The following is a 9,034-nucleotide window of genomic DNA, read 5'->3' as shown; positions in this document are numbered from 1 at the left end:
ATATCAACAGTTCGACAACTGAAATTTCTTTGGAGAGCCAAATTTTTTAAACTTAAACTTCTTCTAATGCCACTTCTTCAAAATAGACTCGCCCAGGCCGTGGTATTTTGTGGAAGAGCCACACTCAAGGGGCCAAAGAGCCGCAAGTGGCTCACGAGCCACAGTTTGCCGACCACGGGCCTAAACTAAAACGTGAGTGCAAGCTATTGGCACTGAGCAGATGCAATACATGGAAGTCATTCCTTGTTCACAATCACAGTTCTTTTATTTTTTTTAACCTCCAATGTGCTCAGCAATGTCCAAGTATGATGGTGCTCATTTTATTAAACAAACTAGGGGCCCAGTGCACGAATTCATGCACCCTGAAAGGAACTGTGGGCCACGAGGCCACAGTGGGCACAGGGGCGGGTCTCAGCCCATCCTCCTCCAGCCTGGCCCCTCCTGCCGTGGCCCCCAGTCCCCCGTCTGCCGGCAGCCCCGCTCCTGCTGCCACTGCTCCCACGCGCTGACAGTGACGCCCCGTTCACACCCGCTGACGGTGAGGAGCAATTGGGGGCTGCGCCAGCAGCAGGTGTGAGCGGGGCTGGTACTGTCAGCAGGTGTGGACACGGCTGCTGTCCCGATCGCCACTCAGGAGCAGAGGGAGGTGGAGAAGCCCTCAGGGGCAACTGGGGCCAGCAGCTGCCACTTGCATCTGCTGATGGCGCTGAGCGATTGGGGCTTGCACCAGGTGTTGGCAACGGGTGAGAGTGGTGGCTCCGGCACTGGCAGCGGATGCGTGCAGGGCCAGTGCCAGCAGCAGATGTGAGCGCCAGGCAGGACCGAAGCACTTGGGAGCAAAGAATTTTCAGTAACCACCAGAGGCTCGCCCCTATGACAGCAACCGGCACCCCGCCATGGCCTGCTCCACCATCCCACTGCAGCCAACACCCGCCATGTTCTGCACTCTACCGCCTGCTGCCAATGCCCGCCATGTTTTGCATGCGCCCCTTGGTGGTCAGTGCATGTCATAGCGACCTGTTGTTTGGTTGTTTAGTTGTTTTGCCGTTCAGTCTATTTGCATATTAGTCTTTTATTATGTAGGATTATATAGGATGTGTGGGCCATTGACTGGAGGCATTTTTTTTAATATATTTTTATTGATTTCAGAGAGGAAGGGAGATGGAGAGCAAGATAGAAACATCAATGATGAGAGAGAACCATTGATCGGCTACCTCCTGCACGGCCCCTACTGGGGTTCGAGCCTGCAACCCGGGCATGTGCCCTTGACCAGAATCGAACCCATGACTCTTCAGTCTGCAGGCCAGCACTCTATCCACTGAGCCAAACTGGCTAGGGCACAATCACAGTTCTTTACCCTTAAATAAAAGTACCTCTTTTGAGATTTATGTCATCTTTTGCTACCTCTCTCTCCTTGTTATTGTCATCTTGGTCACTCTCCCACATTCACTAAAGACTTTGGAACCTGGTTCCATTCTGAGCAACTCACTTCCTGTGTAGCTGACTCTTGTAACACCCTAGCTTTACAGTTCCCTTATCTCAACTCCTATAACCTTCACTTTCTCTCCACTTCAGAAACCCATCTGACAGCCAGACCTTGCATTCAGTCTTCACCGGCACCCATTCTCCCATTTAATCTTAAATTTCAACATCCATCTTGACCACTTCACATTCCAGTAGCTACTTTCTGGTTTCATTTGCTCCCTATTCAGCCAACACCTCAAACACTCACTGCTGGAATCTCTTCTTGGTGTTAATCCTCACCTGAGGATATTCTTCCATTGCTTTTAGATAGAGTGCAAGGGAGGGATAGGGGAGAGAGAGAGAAACATCAATATGAGAGAGAGACATCAAGCAGCTGCCTCCCCCATACACCCTACTTGAAATTGCAACCCAGAACGCACCCTTGACCAAGAATCGAACCTTCAAGCCTGCTGGTGTGCTGGCCGATACTCCAACAACAATTTACATTCAACATTATTCTGTATTAGTTTCAGATATTCAGTGTAGTGGTTAGACAATCATATACTTTACAAAGTGTTCCCCTGATAAATCTAGTGCCCACCTGGCACCAAGCATCCAAATTAATGTCTTAGTGTTGATAAGCATGTCATGGCTATGTAAAAGGTTAACATTAGAGAAAGGTGGGTAAGCTAACTCTTTGCAGTATCTTTGCAACTCTTGAGTAAATCTAAATTATCTCTAATTAGATTTATTATCTAAATTATCTAAATTATCTCAACTCTTGAGTAAATCTAAATTATCTCTAAGAAAAATTATTTCAAAGCAAATTATTATAAATAAAACTATCTCAAAATAGGAAAAAAATTTTAAAAAGAGGAAAATTGAATGTACTTATTAATTTTTCCCCAATTATTGGTACCTTAATTATATAATGGAGTGCTTTTATGATCCTAGATACACATTTTATTTTATTTTATTTTTAAAAATATATTTTATTGATTTTTTACAGAGAGGAAGGGAGAGGGATAGAGAGTTAGAAACATCGATGAGAGAGAAACATCGATCAGCTGCATCCTGCACACTTCCCACTGGGGATGTGCCCACAACCAGGGTACATGCCCTTGACCGGAATCGAACCTGGGACCTTTCAGTCTGCAGGCCGACGCTCTATCCACTGAGCCAAACCGGTTTCGGCTAGATACACATTTTAAAGCATTTTTTTTTTTCAATTTTAAAGCATATTTTTTTATTTTTCAGAATTTTCAGGTTTTATTCTTTTTTAAATTCTAATACATTTTTTGCCAGTTATTACAACTTTAACTGATTACTGTAGAGAAAAAAAAAATGTTCCATAATGAAAACCAATATGAAAGGATAGTGATAAAAAAAATAGAATAGCCGAAACCGGTTTGGCTCAGTGGATAGAGCGTCGGCCTGTGGACTGAAAGGTCCCAGCTTCGATTCCGGTAAAGGGCACATACCTTGGTTGTGGGCACATCCCAGTAGGGGGCATGCAGGATGCAGCTGGTCGATGTTTCTCTCTCATCGATGTTTCTAACTATCTCTCTCCCTTCCTCTCTGTAAAAAATCAATAAAACATATTTTTTTTTACAAATAGAATAGATGGGGTTGCGGGGGGGGGGGGGGACAATAGGGAGATATGGACACATGTAATACCTTAATCAATTAGAAAAAATTGAAGAAAAAGTTGGGGGGAAAAAGTAACCATTATAGAATAGAAATAAAATGAATCTATAGGAACAGGCTAGAATAAAATCTACGTATCCCACCAATACCATATCTGAGTTCGGACAGACAGCAAGAGTGAGTCAGTGAGGAATGCCGACAGGGGAAGATGCAGTTATTGTGGACTTACGGGGCACTCTTTCTGCTAGTCTCATTTATACACTTACATTTCTCTTGCAAAAAGGTTAAAATAAATGAAAACCATAAGAGGCAAGGACCTGGAATTTCCCAGGGCTTGGATATTTGTTTTTTCCACTTAAACTTTTTCTAATTAATTTAAAACTATTTGTAATTGCTTCTCTAATGTAGTTGGGCTCACTTTTTAGTATTTATATTTTAAAAGAGGCAAGAAAGAATATGAAATTACAGGAGATAGTGAAAGTCTGTTAATTCATTAAAATAGACAAAAATATACCAGGTAATGGAGAAATAAATAGTACTTGCTTTAATTTGAGCCTTTCATCACAAACTTCTTTATTTCTGAGTTCCTGATTCTTATTCTATCTCTGTATTAGCACTTTCCCACTGCCATATTGCTGTTCAGACACTTCATCCATTCTTTTAAAAATATCTAACCAGAATTTTCACTGTTGATGCTGGCAGGTATCAAATTCTGAATCTAAGATGGAATTCCTTTTTTTTAATTGTTTATAGATGTCCTTCTGAGAAAGCAATCATAATGATTCCACATTTGATGAGGAAACTGTGGGGTCAATAACTAAGTACAGGGTGCCTTGATACCCGTTACATGTACCTTCAAAATAGACTGACCCCACGCTGTACTTCTCATAGTTGTTGCCATACCAGAGTCTAATGAGACTGTCATTTTTGCCCTTAGCACACAGACAAGAACTCCTAATTTCAGTATAAAGACCAGATTAGTCAGTCCCCTTGTGAATTTAAGCCACTTGCACAATGAGAATAAGTTCCTGATGGCAGCGTCACCTGAAAATTTGCTGAAATCATTTGAACATCTGACATTTCATTATAACTCCCGGGTTTTCCACAGTAGGTTGAGAACAGGTTTCTATTCTGTTGACTTGTCTGGCAAGAGTAAACATAACAGACTGGAGTTACTACCTTACAAATGTCAATGGTAAAAAACTGTTAAAAAAATAAGCATAATATTAAACTATCATCACTATATAAAACTTCAAAGGGAACTAGACTGCAAATTTCTCAATATAGAAACAACAATGATTGTTTTCAAAGGGAATTAGAATCTGCAGATTTCTCAAGGGGCTGAACATGAAACCCAAGCATCATAATTTCCAGTGTCGTATTTAACAATATTTCATCCCTATTAAGCTTTGTATCCTAAGGAAATATATTATCACAATAAGGTAACACAGAGGGGTCAGTAATTTTCTGTGGCAACAAATAGGGTAAATACTGTTGATTGCCAACTTAGCAATTCTTTCTCCCACTCCTTTTCCTTTGCTGGCAGAAGCTGCCTGCACTTTAGAAGCTAAAAGTGCCAGGAAGTCCTTCTAGCCTCCCTCAGAGCAAGGGCATGGGCACTGACCATTCATTCCTACCTCCTGGGCCTAAGAGAGCTGAAGCTGACAGGCAGGCCTTTGGAAAATGTTCCCTTCGCCAACGAAGAGATCTGAGAGGAAACTGCTGTTCTTCTACATAGTACTTGGCTGTGTCTGCACAACCACTATGGAACTGGTGCGGCAATTTTACATGAGGACAGATAATCACCTCTTGCTGAATTTAACACAAAGAAAGGCACTTGGGTCCCCGACATATCACTGAGTCCTGTACCAACAACGGAATAAATAGCCTTGCCTCCAGAATTCTTGTAAGATAATAGCTATCTTGGTTAGTTTATGGCTTTAGTGAAAGCCATTTTTGTATGCATATTATTACGTGAGGGCCAAAGTATCCTAAGTAATATAGCTAGCAAATATCTGTTCACTGCATGCGACCTAGATTAGGAAGTTAAACCACTGTTACTTTAGTTGACTCCAGCCATTACTGCTTCATTCATGTTTTTCTTTTCCTTTCACTAAGAAGCGAACCCAATGTAATTATATTCATATCTATGCTCCACAATAAAATCTGTTTCTTCCACAACTCTTCCACAATGGTCAATGGAAGGGTACTTTTCGCTTCTCCAGTATATTTTCCAGTTACGTCTATTTTTAACAGCATCACAGAAGTGTCCCAATTTGTACCCAAACTGTCTTACTATACAAACTCCAATCCCACATTGAAATCACAACTGATATAAAATTTCCAAAGAGAAAGTGCTAATGATATCTAAGAGTTGCTTTTATAGAGGGTCAGTCACATTGACCAATAAATGGAGCTGAATGGTAAGGCATTCTGAACGATGAATAAGTGAATATGATATTCTTTTTACACAGAAGGAAAACAAAAAATTTAACCTCAACTAAAAAAAAAAAAAAAAAAAAACAAAGAAAAAGACAGAGTTATGAGTTGCATACAGGTGATTTCAGAACCCTGAGTACAATTAATTTTTAAGAGACCTCACATATTTCTTGCATGCTATGCTTCAAGGAATAAAGGTCCTACTATTTTCATATTTACTCACAACATGAAAAGAGCCCTTAGCAAGTTGATCAAACCTTCGTTGAATATTATTCAGCAGTGCAGCAAAATGAAAACTTAACCAAACTAGACAAGCACATATAGTTGACATTTGATTTATTAGGAAAAAAGGGAAAAAAAGACTACAAACCCTAAAATTTTCAGATCCTTTCCTTTGATATATTTCTTTTTCTAACTTTTTAAAAACATAATTTTAGAGAGAGAGGAAGGGAGAGAAATAGAGAGACAGAGAGAGAAACATCGATGTAAGAGAAACATCAATCAGTTGCCTCCCCTATGCGCACCCTGACCAGGGATGAAACCTGCAGCCTATGCATGTGCCCTGATCCGGAACTGAACCCATGACCCTCCAGGGCATAGGCCTACTCTCCAACCAAATGAGTCACACTAGCAAGGATGACATACTTTTCTTGCTTATTACAAAAATATGCTCACTAAAGGGGGAAAAAATTAAAATTATAAATTTTTCTACAACCAATTAGAAACACAAAAGCAAATATTAGAAAAACTTTTCCTGAAAAATATGGCACAAAGATTCAAAAAAAATCCACAATGCACCAAAATTACCAATACTTAAAAAAAACAGAAGTGATAATCATTTTCAACCAAATTGCTGTTTAATCTAAACTATTGTGACGATCAAACTGCTTTAAAGTACAGTATATGCTACTCTATATTTTCAAACCCTGGTCTCATTTATCTTCAGGCATTTACATGTGGTATTCAGTAGGACAGGGTACTCCTCTCTCCCCATACTCATCTGGCTGGTATATGAAGTACTGACAAGCACTTGTGAACTAAAACCTATTAAACTTAGTAACATAGAAACCTGATTTTAGTTTCTTATTTTAAAAGCTCTATTTAAAAAGTTAAATATTTTATTTGTGATATCATTTAGTTTCATTCTATCATTTTTAATATGTAGATGAGTAACAATTTTTGCCAAATATTTTTGCCACCCTATAAGAAAACAAAATGCTGACGACTATTAAACTCTATGTTCAAATTCACTACTCATACTTAAGAAGGTAAAGTAGTTCTGAGATGGCCCTAGCTGGTTTGGCTAAGTGGATAGAGCATTGGCCTGCAGACTGAAGGGTCCTGGGTTCGATTCTGGTCAAGGGCACATGCCCAGGTGGCAGATTTGATCCCCAGTAGGGGGCATTCATGAGGTAGCCAATCAATGATTCTCTCTCATCATTGATGTTTCTATCTCTCTCTCCCTCTCCCTTCCTCTCAGAAATCAATAATATATTTTTTTAAATAAAGCTGATGATTATTCTATTAAAAAAAATAGTCCTGAAATGAAAGAGTTTGAAAACTGATGTTCTATGTAGTAATAGGTTATTCACTTCAGTACCTCTGTAACTTCAAGATACTGGGACCAACATACGTATTCATTAGCAAAAATAATTTTGGCATATCCATATAATGAAATACTATGCAACAGTAAAAGATAATGAGGAGCAATTAGGCAATAAAATAAAACAGGTCCAGATTGGAAAGGGAGAAGTAAAACTATCTCTATTAAAACTATCTCTGAAACAACAAAACATTGCTGAAAACTTAAAAGACCGAAATAAGTAAAAAGACATCTCATGTTCACGAATCAGAAGATGTAATATTGTTAAAATGGCACTACTTTTCAAGTTAATCTATAGATTTAACATAATCCCAATAAAAATTCCAGCCAGACTTTTTGCAGAAATTAACCACCTAATCCTAAAATTTCTATTAAAACTTAAAGGGACTCAGAAAAACCAAACAATCTTAAAAAAGACCAAAGTTGGAGGATTCCGACTTTCCAATTTCAAAACTTACTGTGAAGTTACAATAATCAAGACCATGTGGTACTAGCATAATGATAGATATACGGCACAAGTGGAAAAGAAATGCCGAGTCCAGAAACCCTCACATTTAGATCCATTGATTTTTGATAGTACAAAGGCAATTCGGTGGGAAAGAAATAGTCTTCCGAACAAATGGCACTGGGACAAATGAATAGCCACATGAGAAAGAATGAAATGGAACCCTTTACTCAACATATAAAAATAAACTCAAAAGGAATCAAAGGCCTACATGTAAAAGCTAAAACTGCCGGGGTGTTTCTCGGCATCTAGAAGAGTTCAAGAAATCTCGAAAAGGGGCTGCGCGTAAATGAATCGAGACTAGACATGAAATATAATTTGGAAGGCATATTGGAGGGCCAGACGGAAACTTAGTTCTAGTAGTTAAGTTCCCTGAATCTCTGGGCCCCTAGCTTTTTATTAGCACAGATTACCCTAAAGCAAAGCAGATAAACATATCAAAGGCAAGGTTTGGTATACAGTAGGCATTGTCAGGTTGGAGGAACTGCCCTCGGCTGTTCCAGTAGCAGGCAATAATATATGCAGATTTTCAGGTTTGGGTAAATACTCAGTTATTCCAGTAGGCAATAATATGTTTTTGCTGAAAATAGAAGCCCATCAACCTTTTGAGGACTTCTTGCATTCATTATGACACTAGAGGCCCGGTGCACGAAAATTCGTGCACTCGGGAGAGGGTCCCTCAGCCTGACCTGCACCCTCTAACAATCCGGGACCCCTCGGGTAGGGTCCTTAGGCCTGTCCTGAGATCAGGGCCTATCAGGGCTTTCCTTCCCCGGGCTGCAGGCAACTGGCCCCACCTCCACTGCTTCCACTGCTTGCCATCTGTGCAGCACTGGCCCCCTCCCCTGCCACCAGTGGCCTCCCTCTGCAGGCAACAGGCTGAGGTGCAATGGCTTGGCTAGCCTGGGCCTCCCTCTTTCTTTGCTGGGGGGTGGGGCCAGCCCTGCAAGAGGCTGTCTGCCTACCTGATTGCCCCAACCTCTTGCCTATCTACCTGATCACCCCTAACTGCTGATCTGCCTACCTGATCACCCCTAACCACTCTGCCTGCTTGCCTGATTGCCCCTAACTGCTTGCTTGGGGGTGGGGCCAGCCCGGTTAGGGGAAGTCTGCCTACCTGATCAGCCCTAGCCTCTGGTCTACCTACCTGATCACCCCAACCACTCTGCCTGCCTGCCTGATTGCCCCTAACGCTTGCTTTGGGGTGGGGCCAGCCCAGCGAGGGGCCATCTGCCTACATGACCTTCCCTAACCGCTTGCCTGCCTACCTGATCACTCCTAACCGCTGGTCTGCCTACCTGATCTCCCCTAACCGCTTGCCTGCCTACCTGATCACCCCTAATCCCTCTGCCTGCCTGCCTGATTGCCCCTTACCG

Source organism: Eptesicus fuscus, chromosome 17 (assembly GCF_027574615.1).
Source record: "Eptesicus fuscus isolate TK198812 chromosome 17, DD_ASM_mEF_20220401, whole genome shotgun sequence".
In the NCBI taxonomy this organism is placed as follows: Eukaryota; Metazoa; Chordata; class Mammalia; order Chiroptera; family Vespertilionidae; genus Eptesicus; species Eptesicus fuscus.
Note: the sequence above shows the minus strand (reverse complement) of the source record.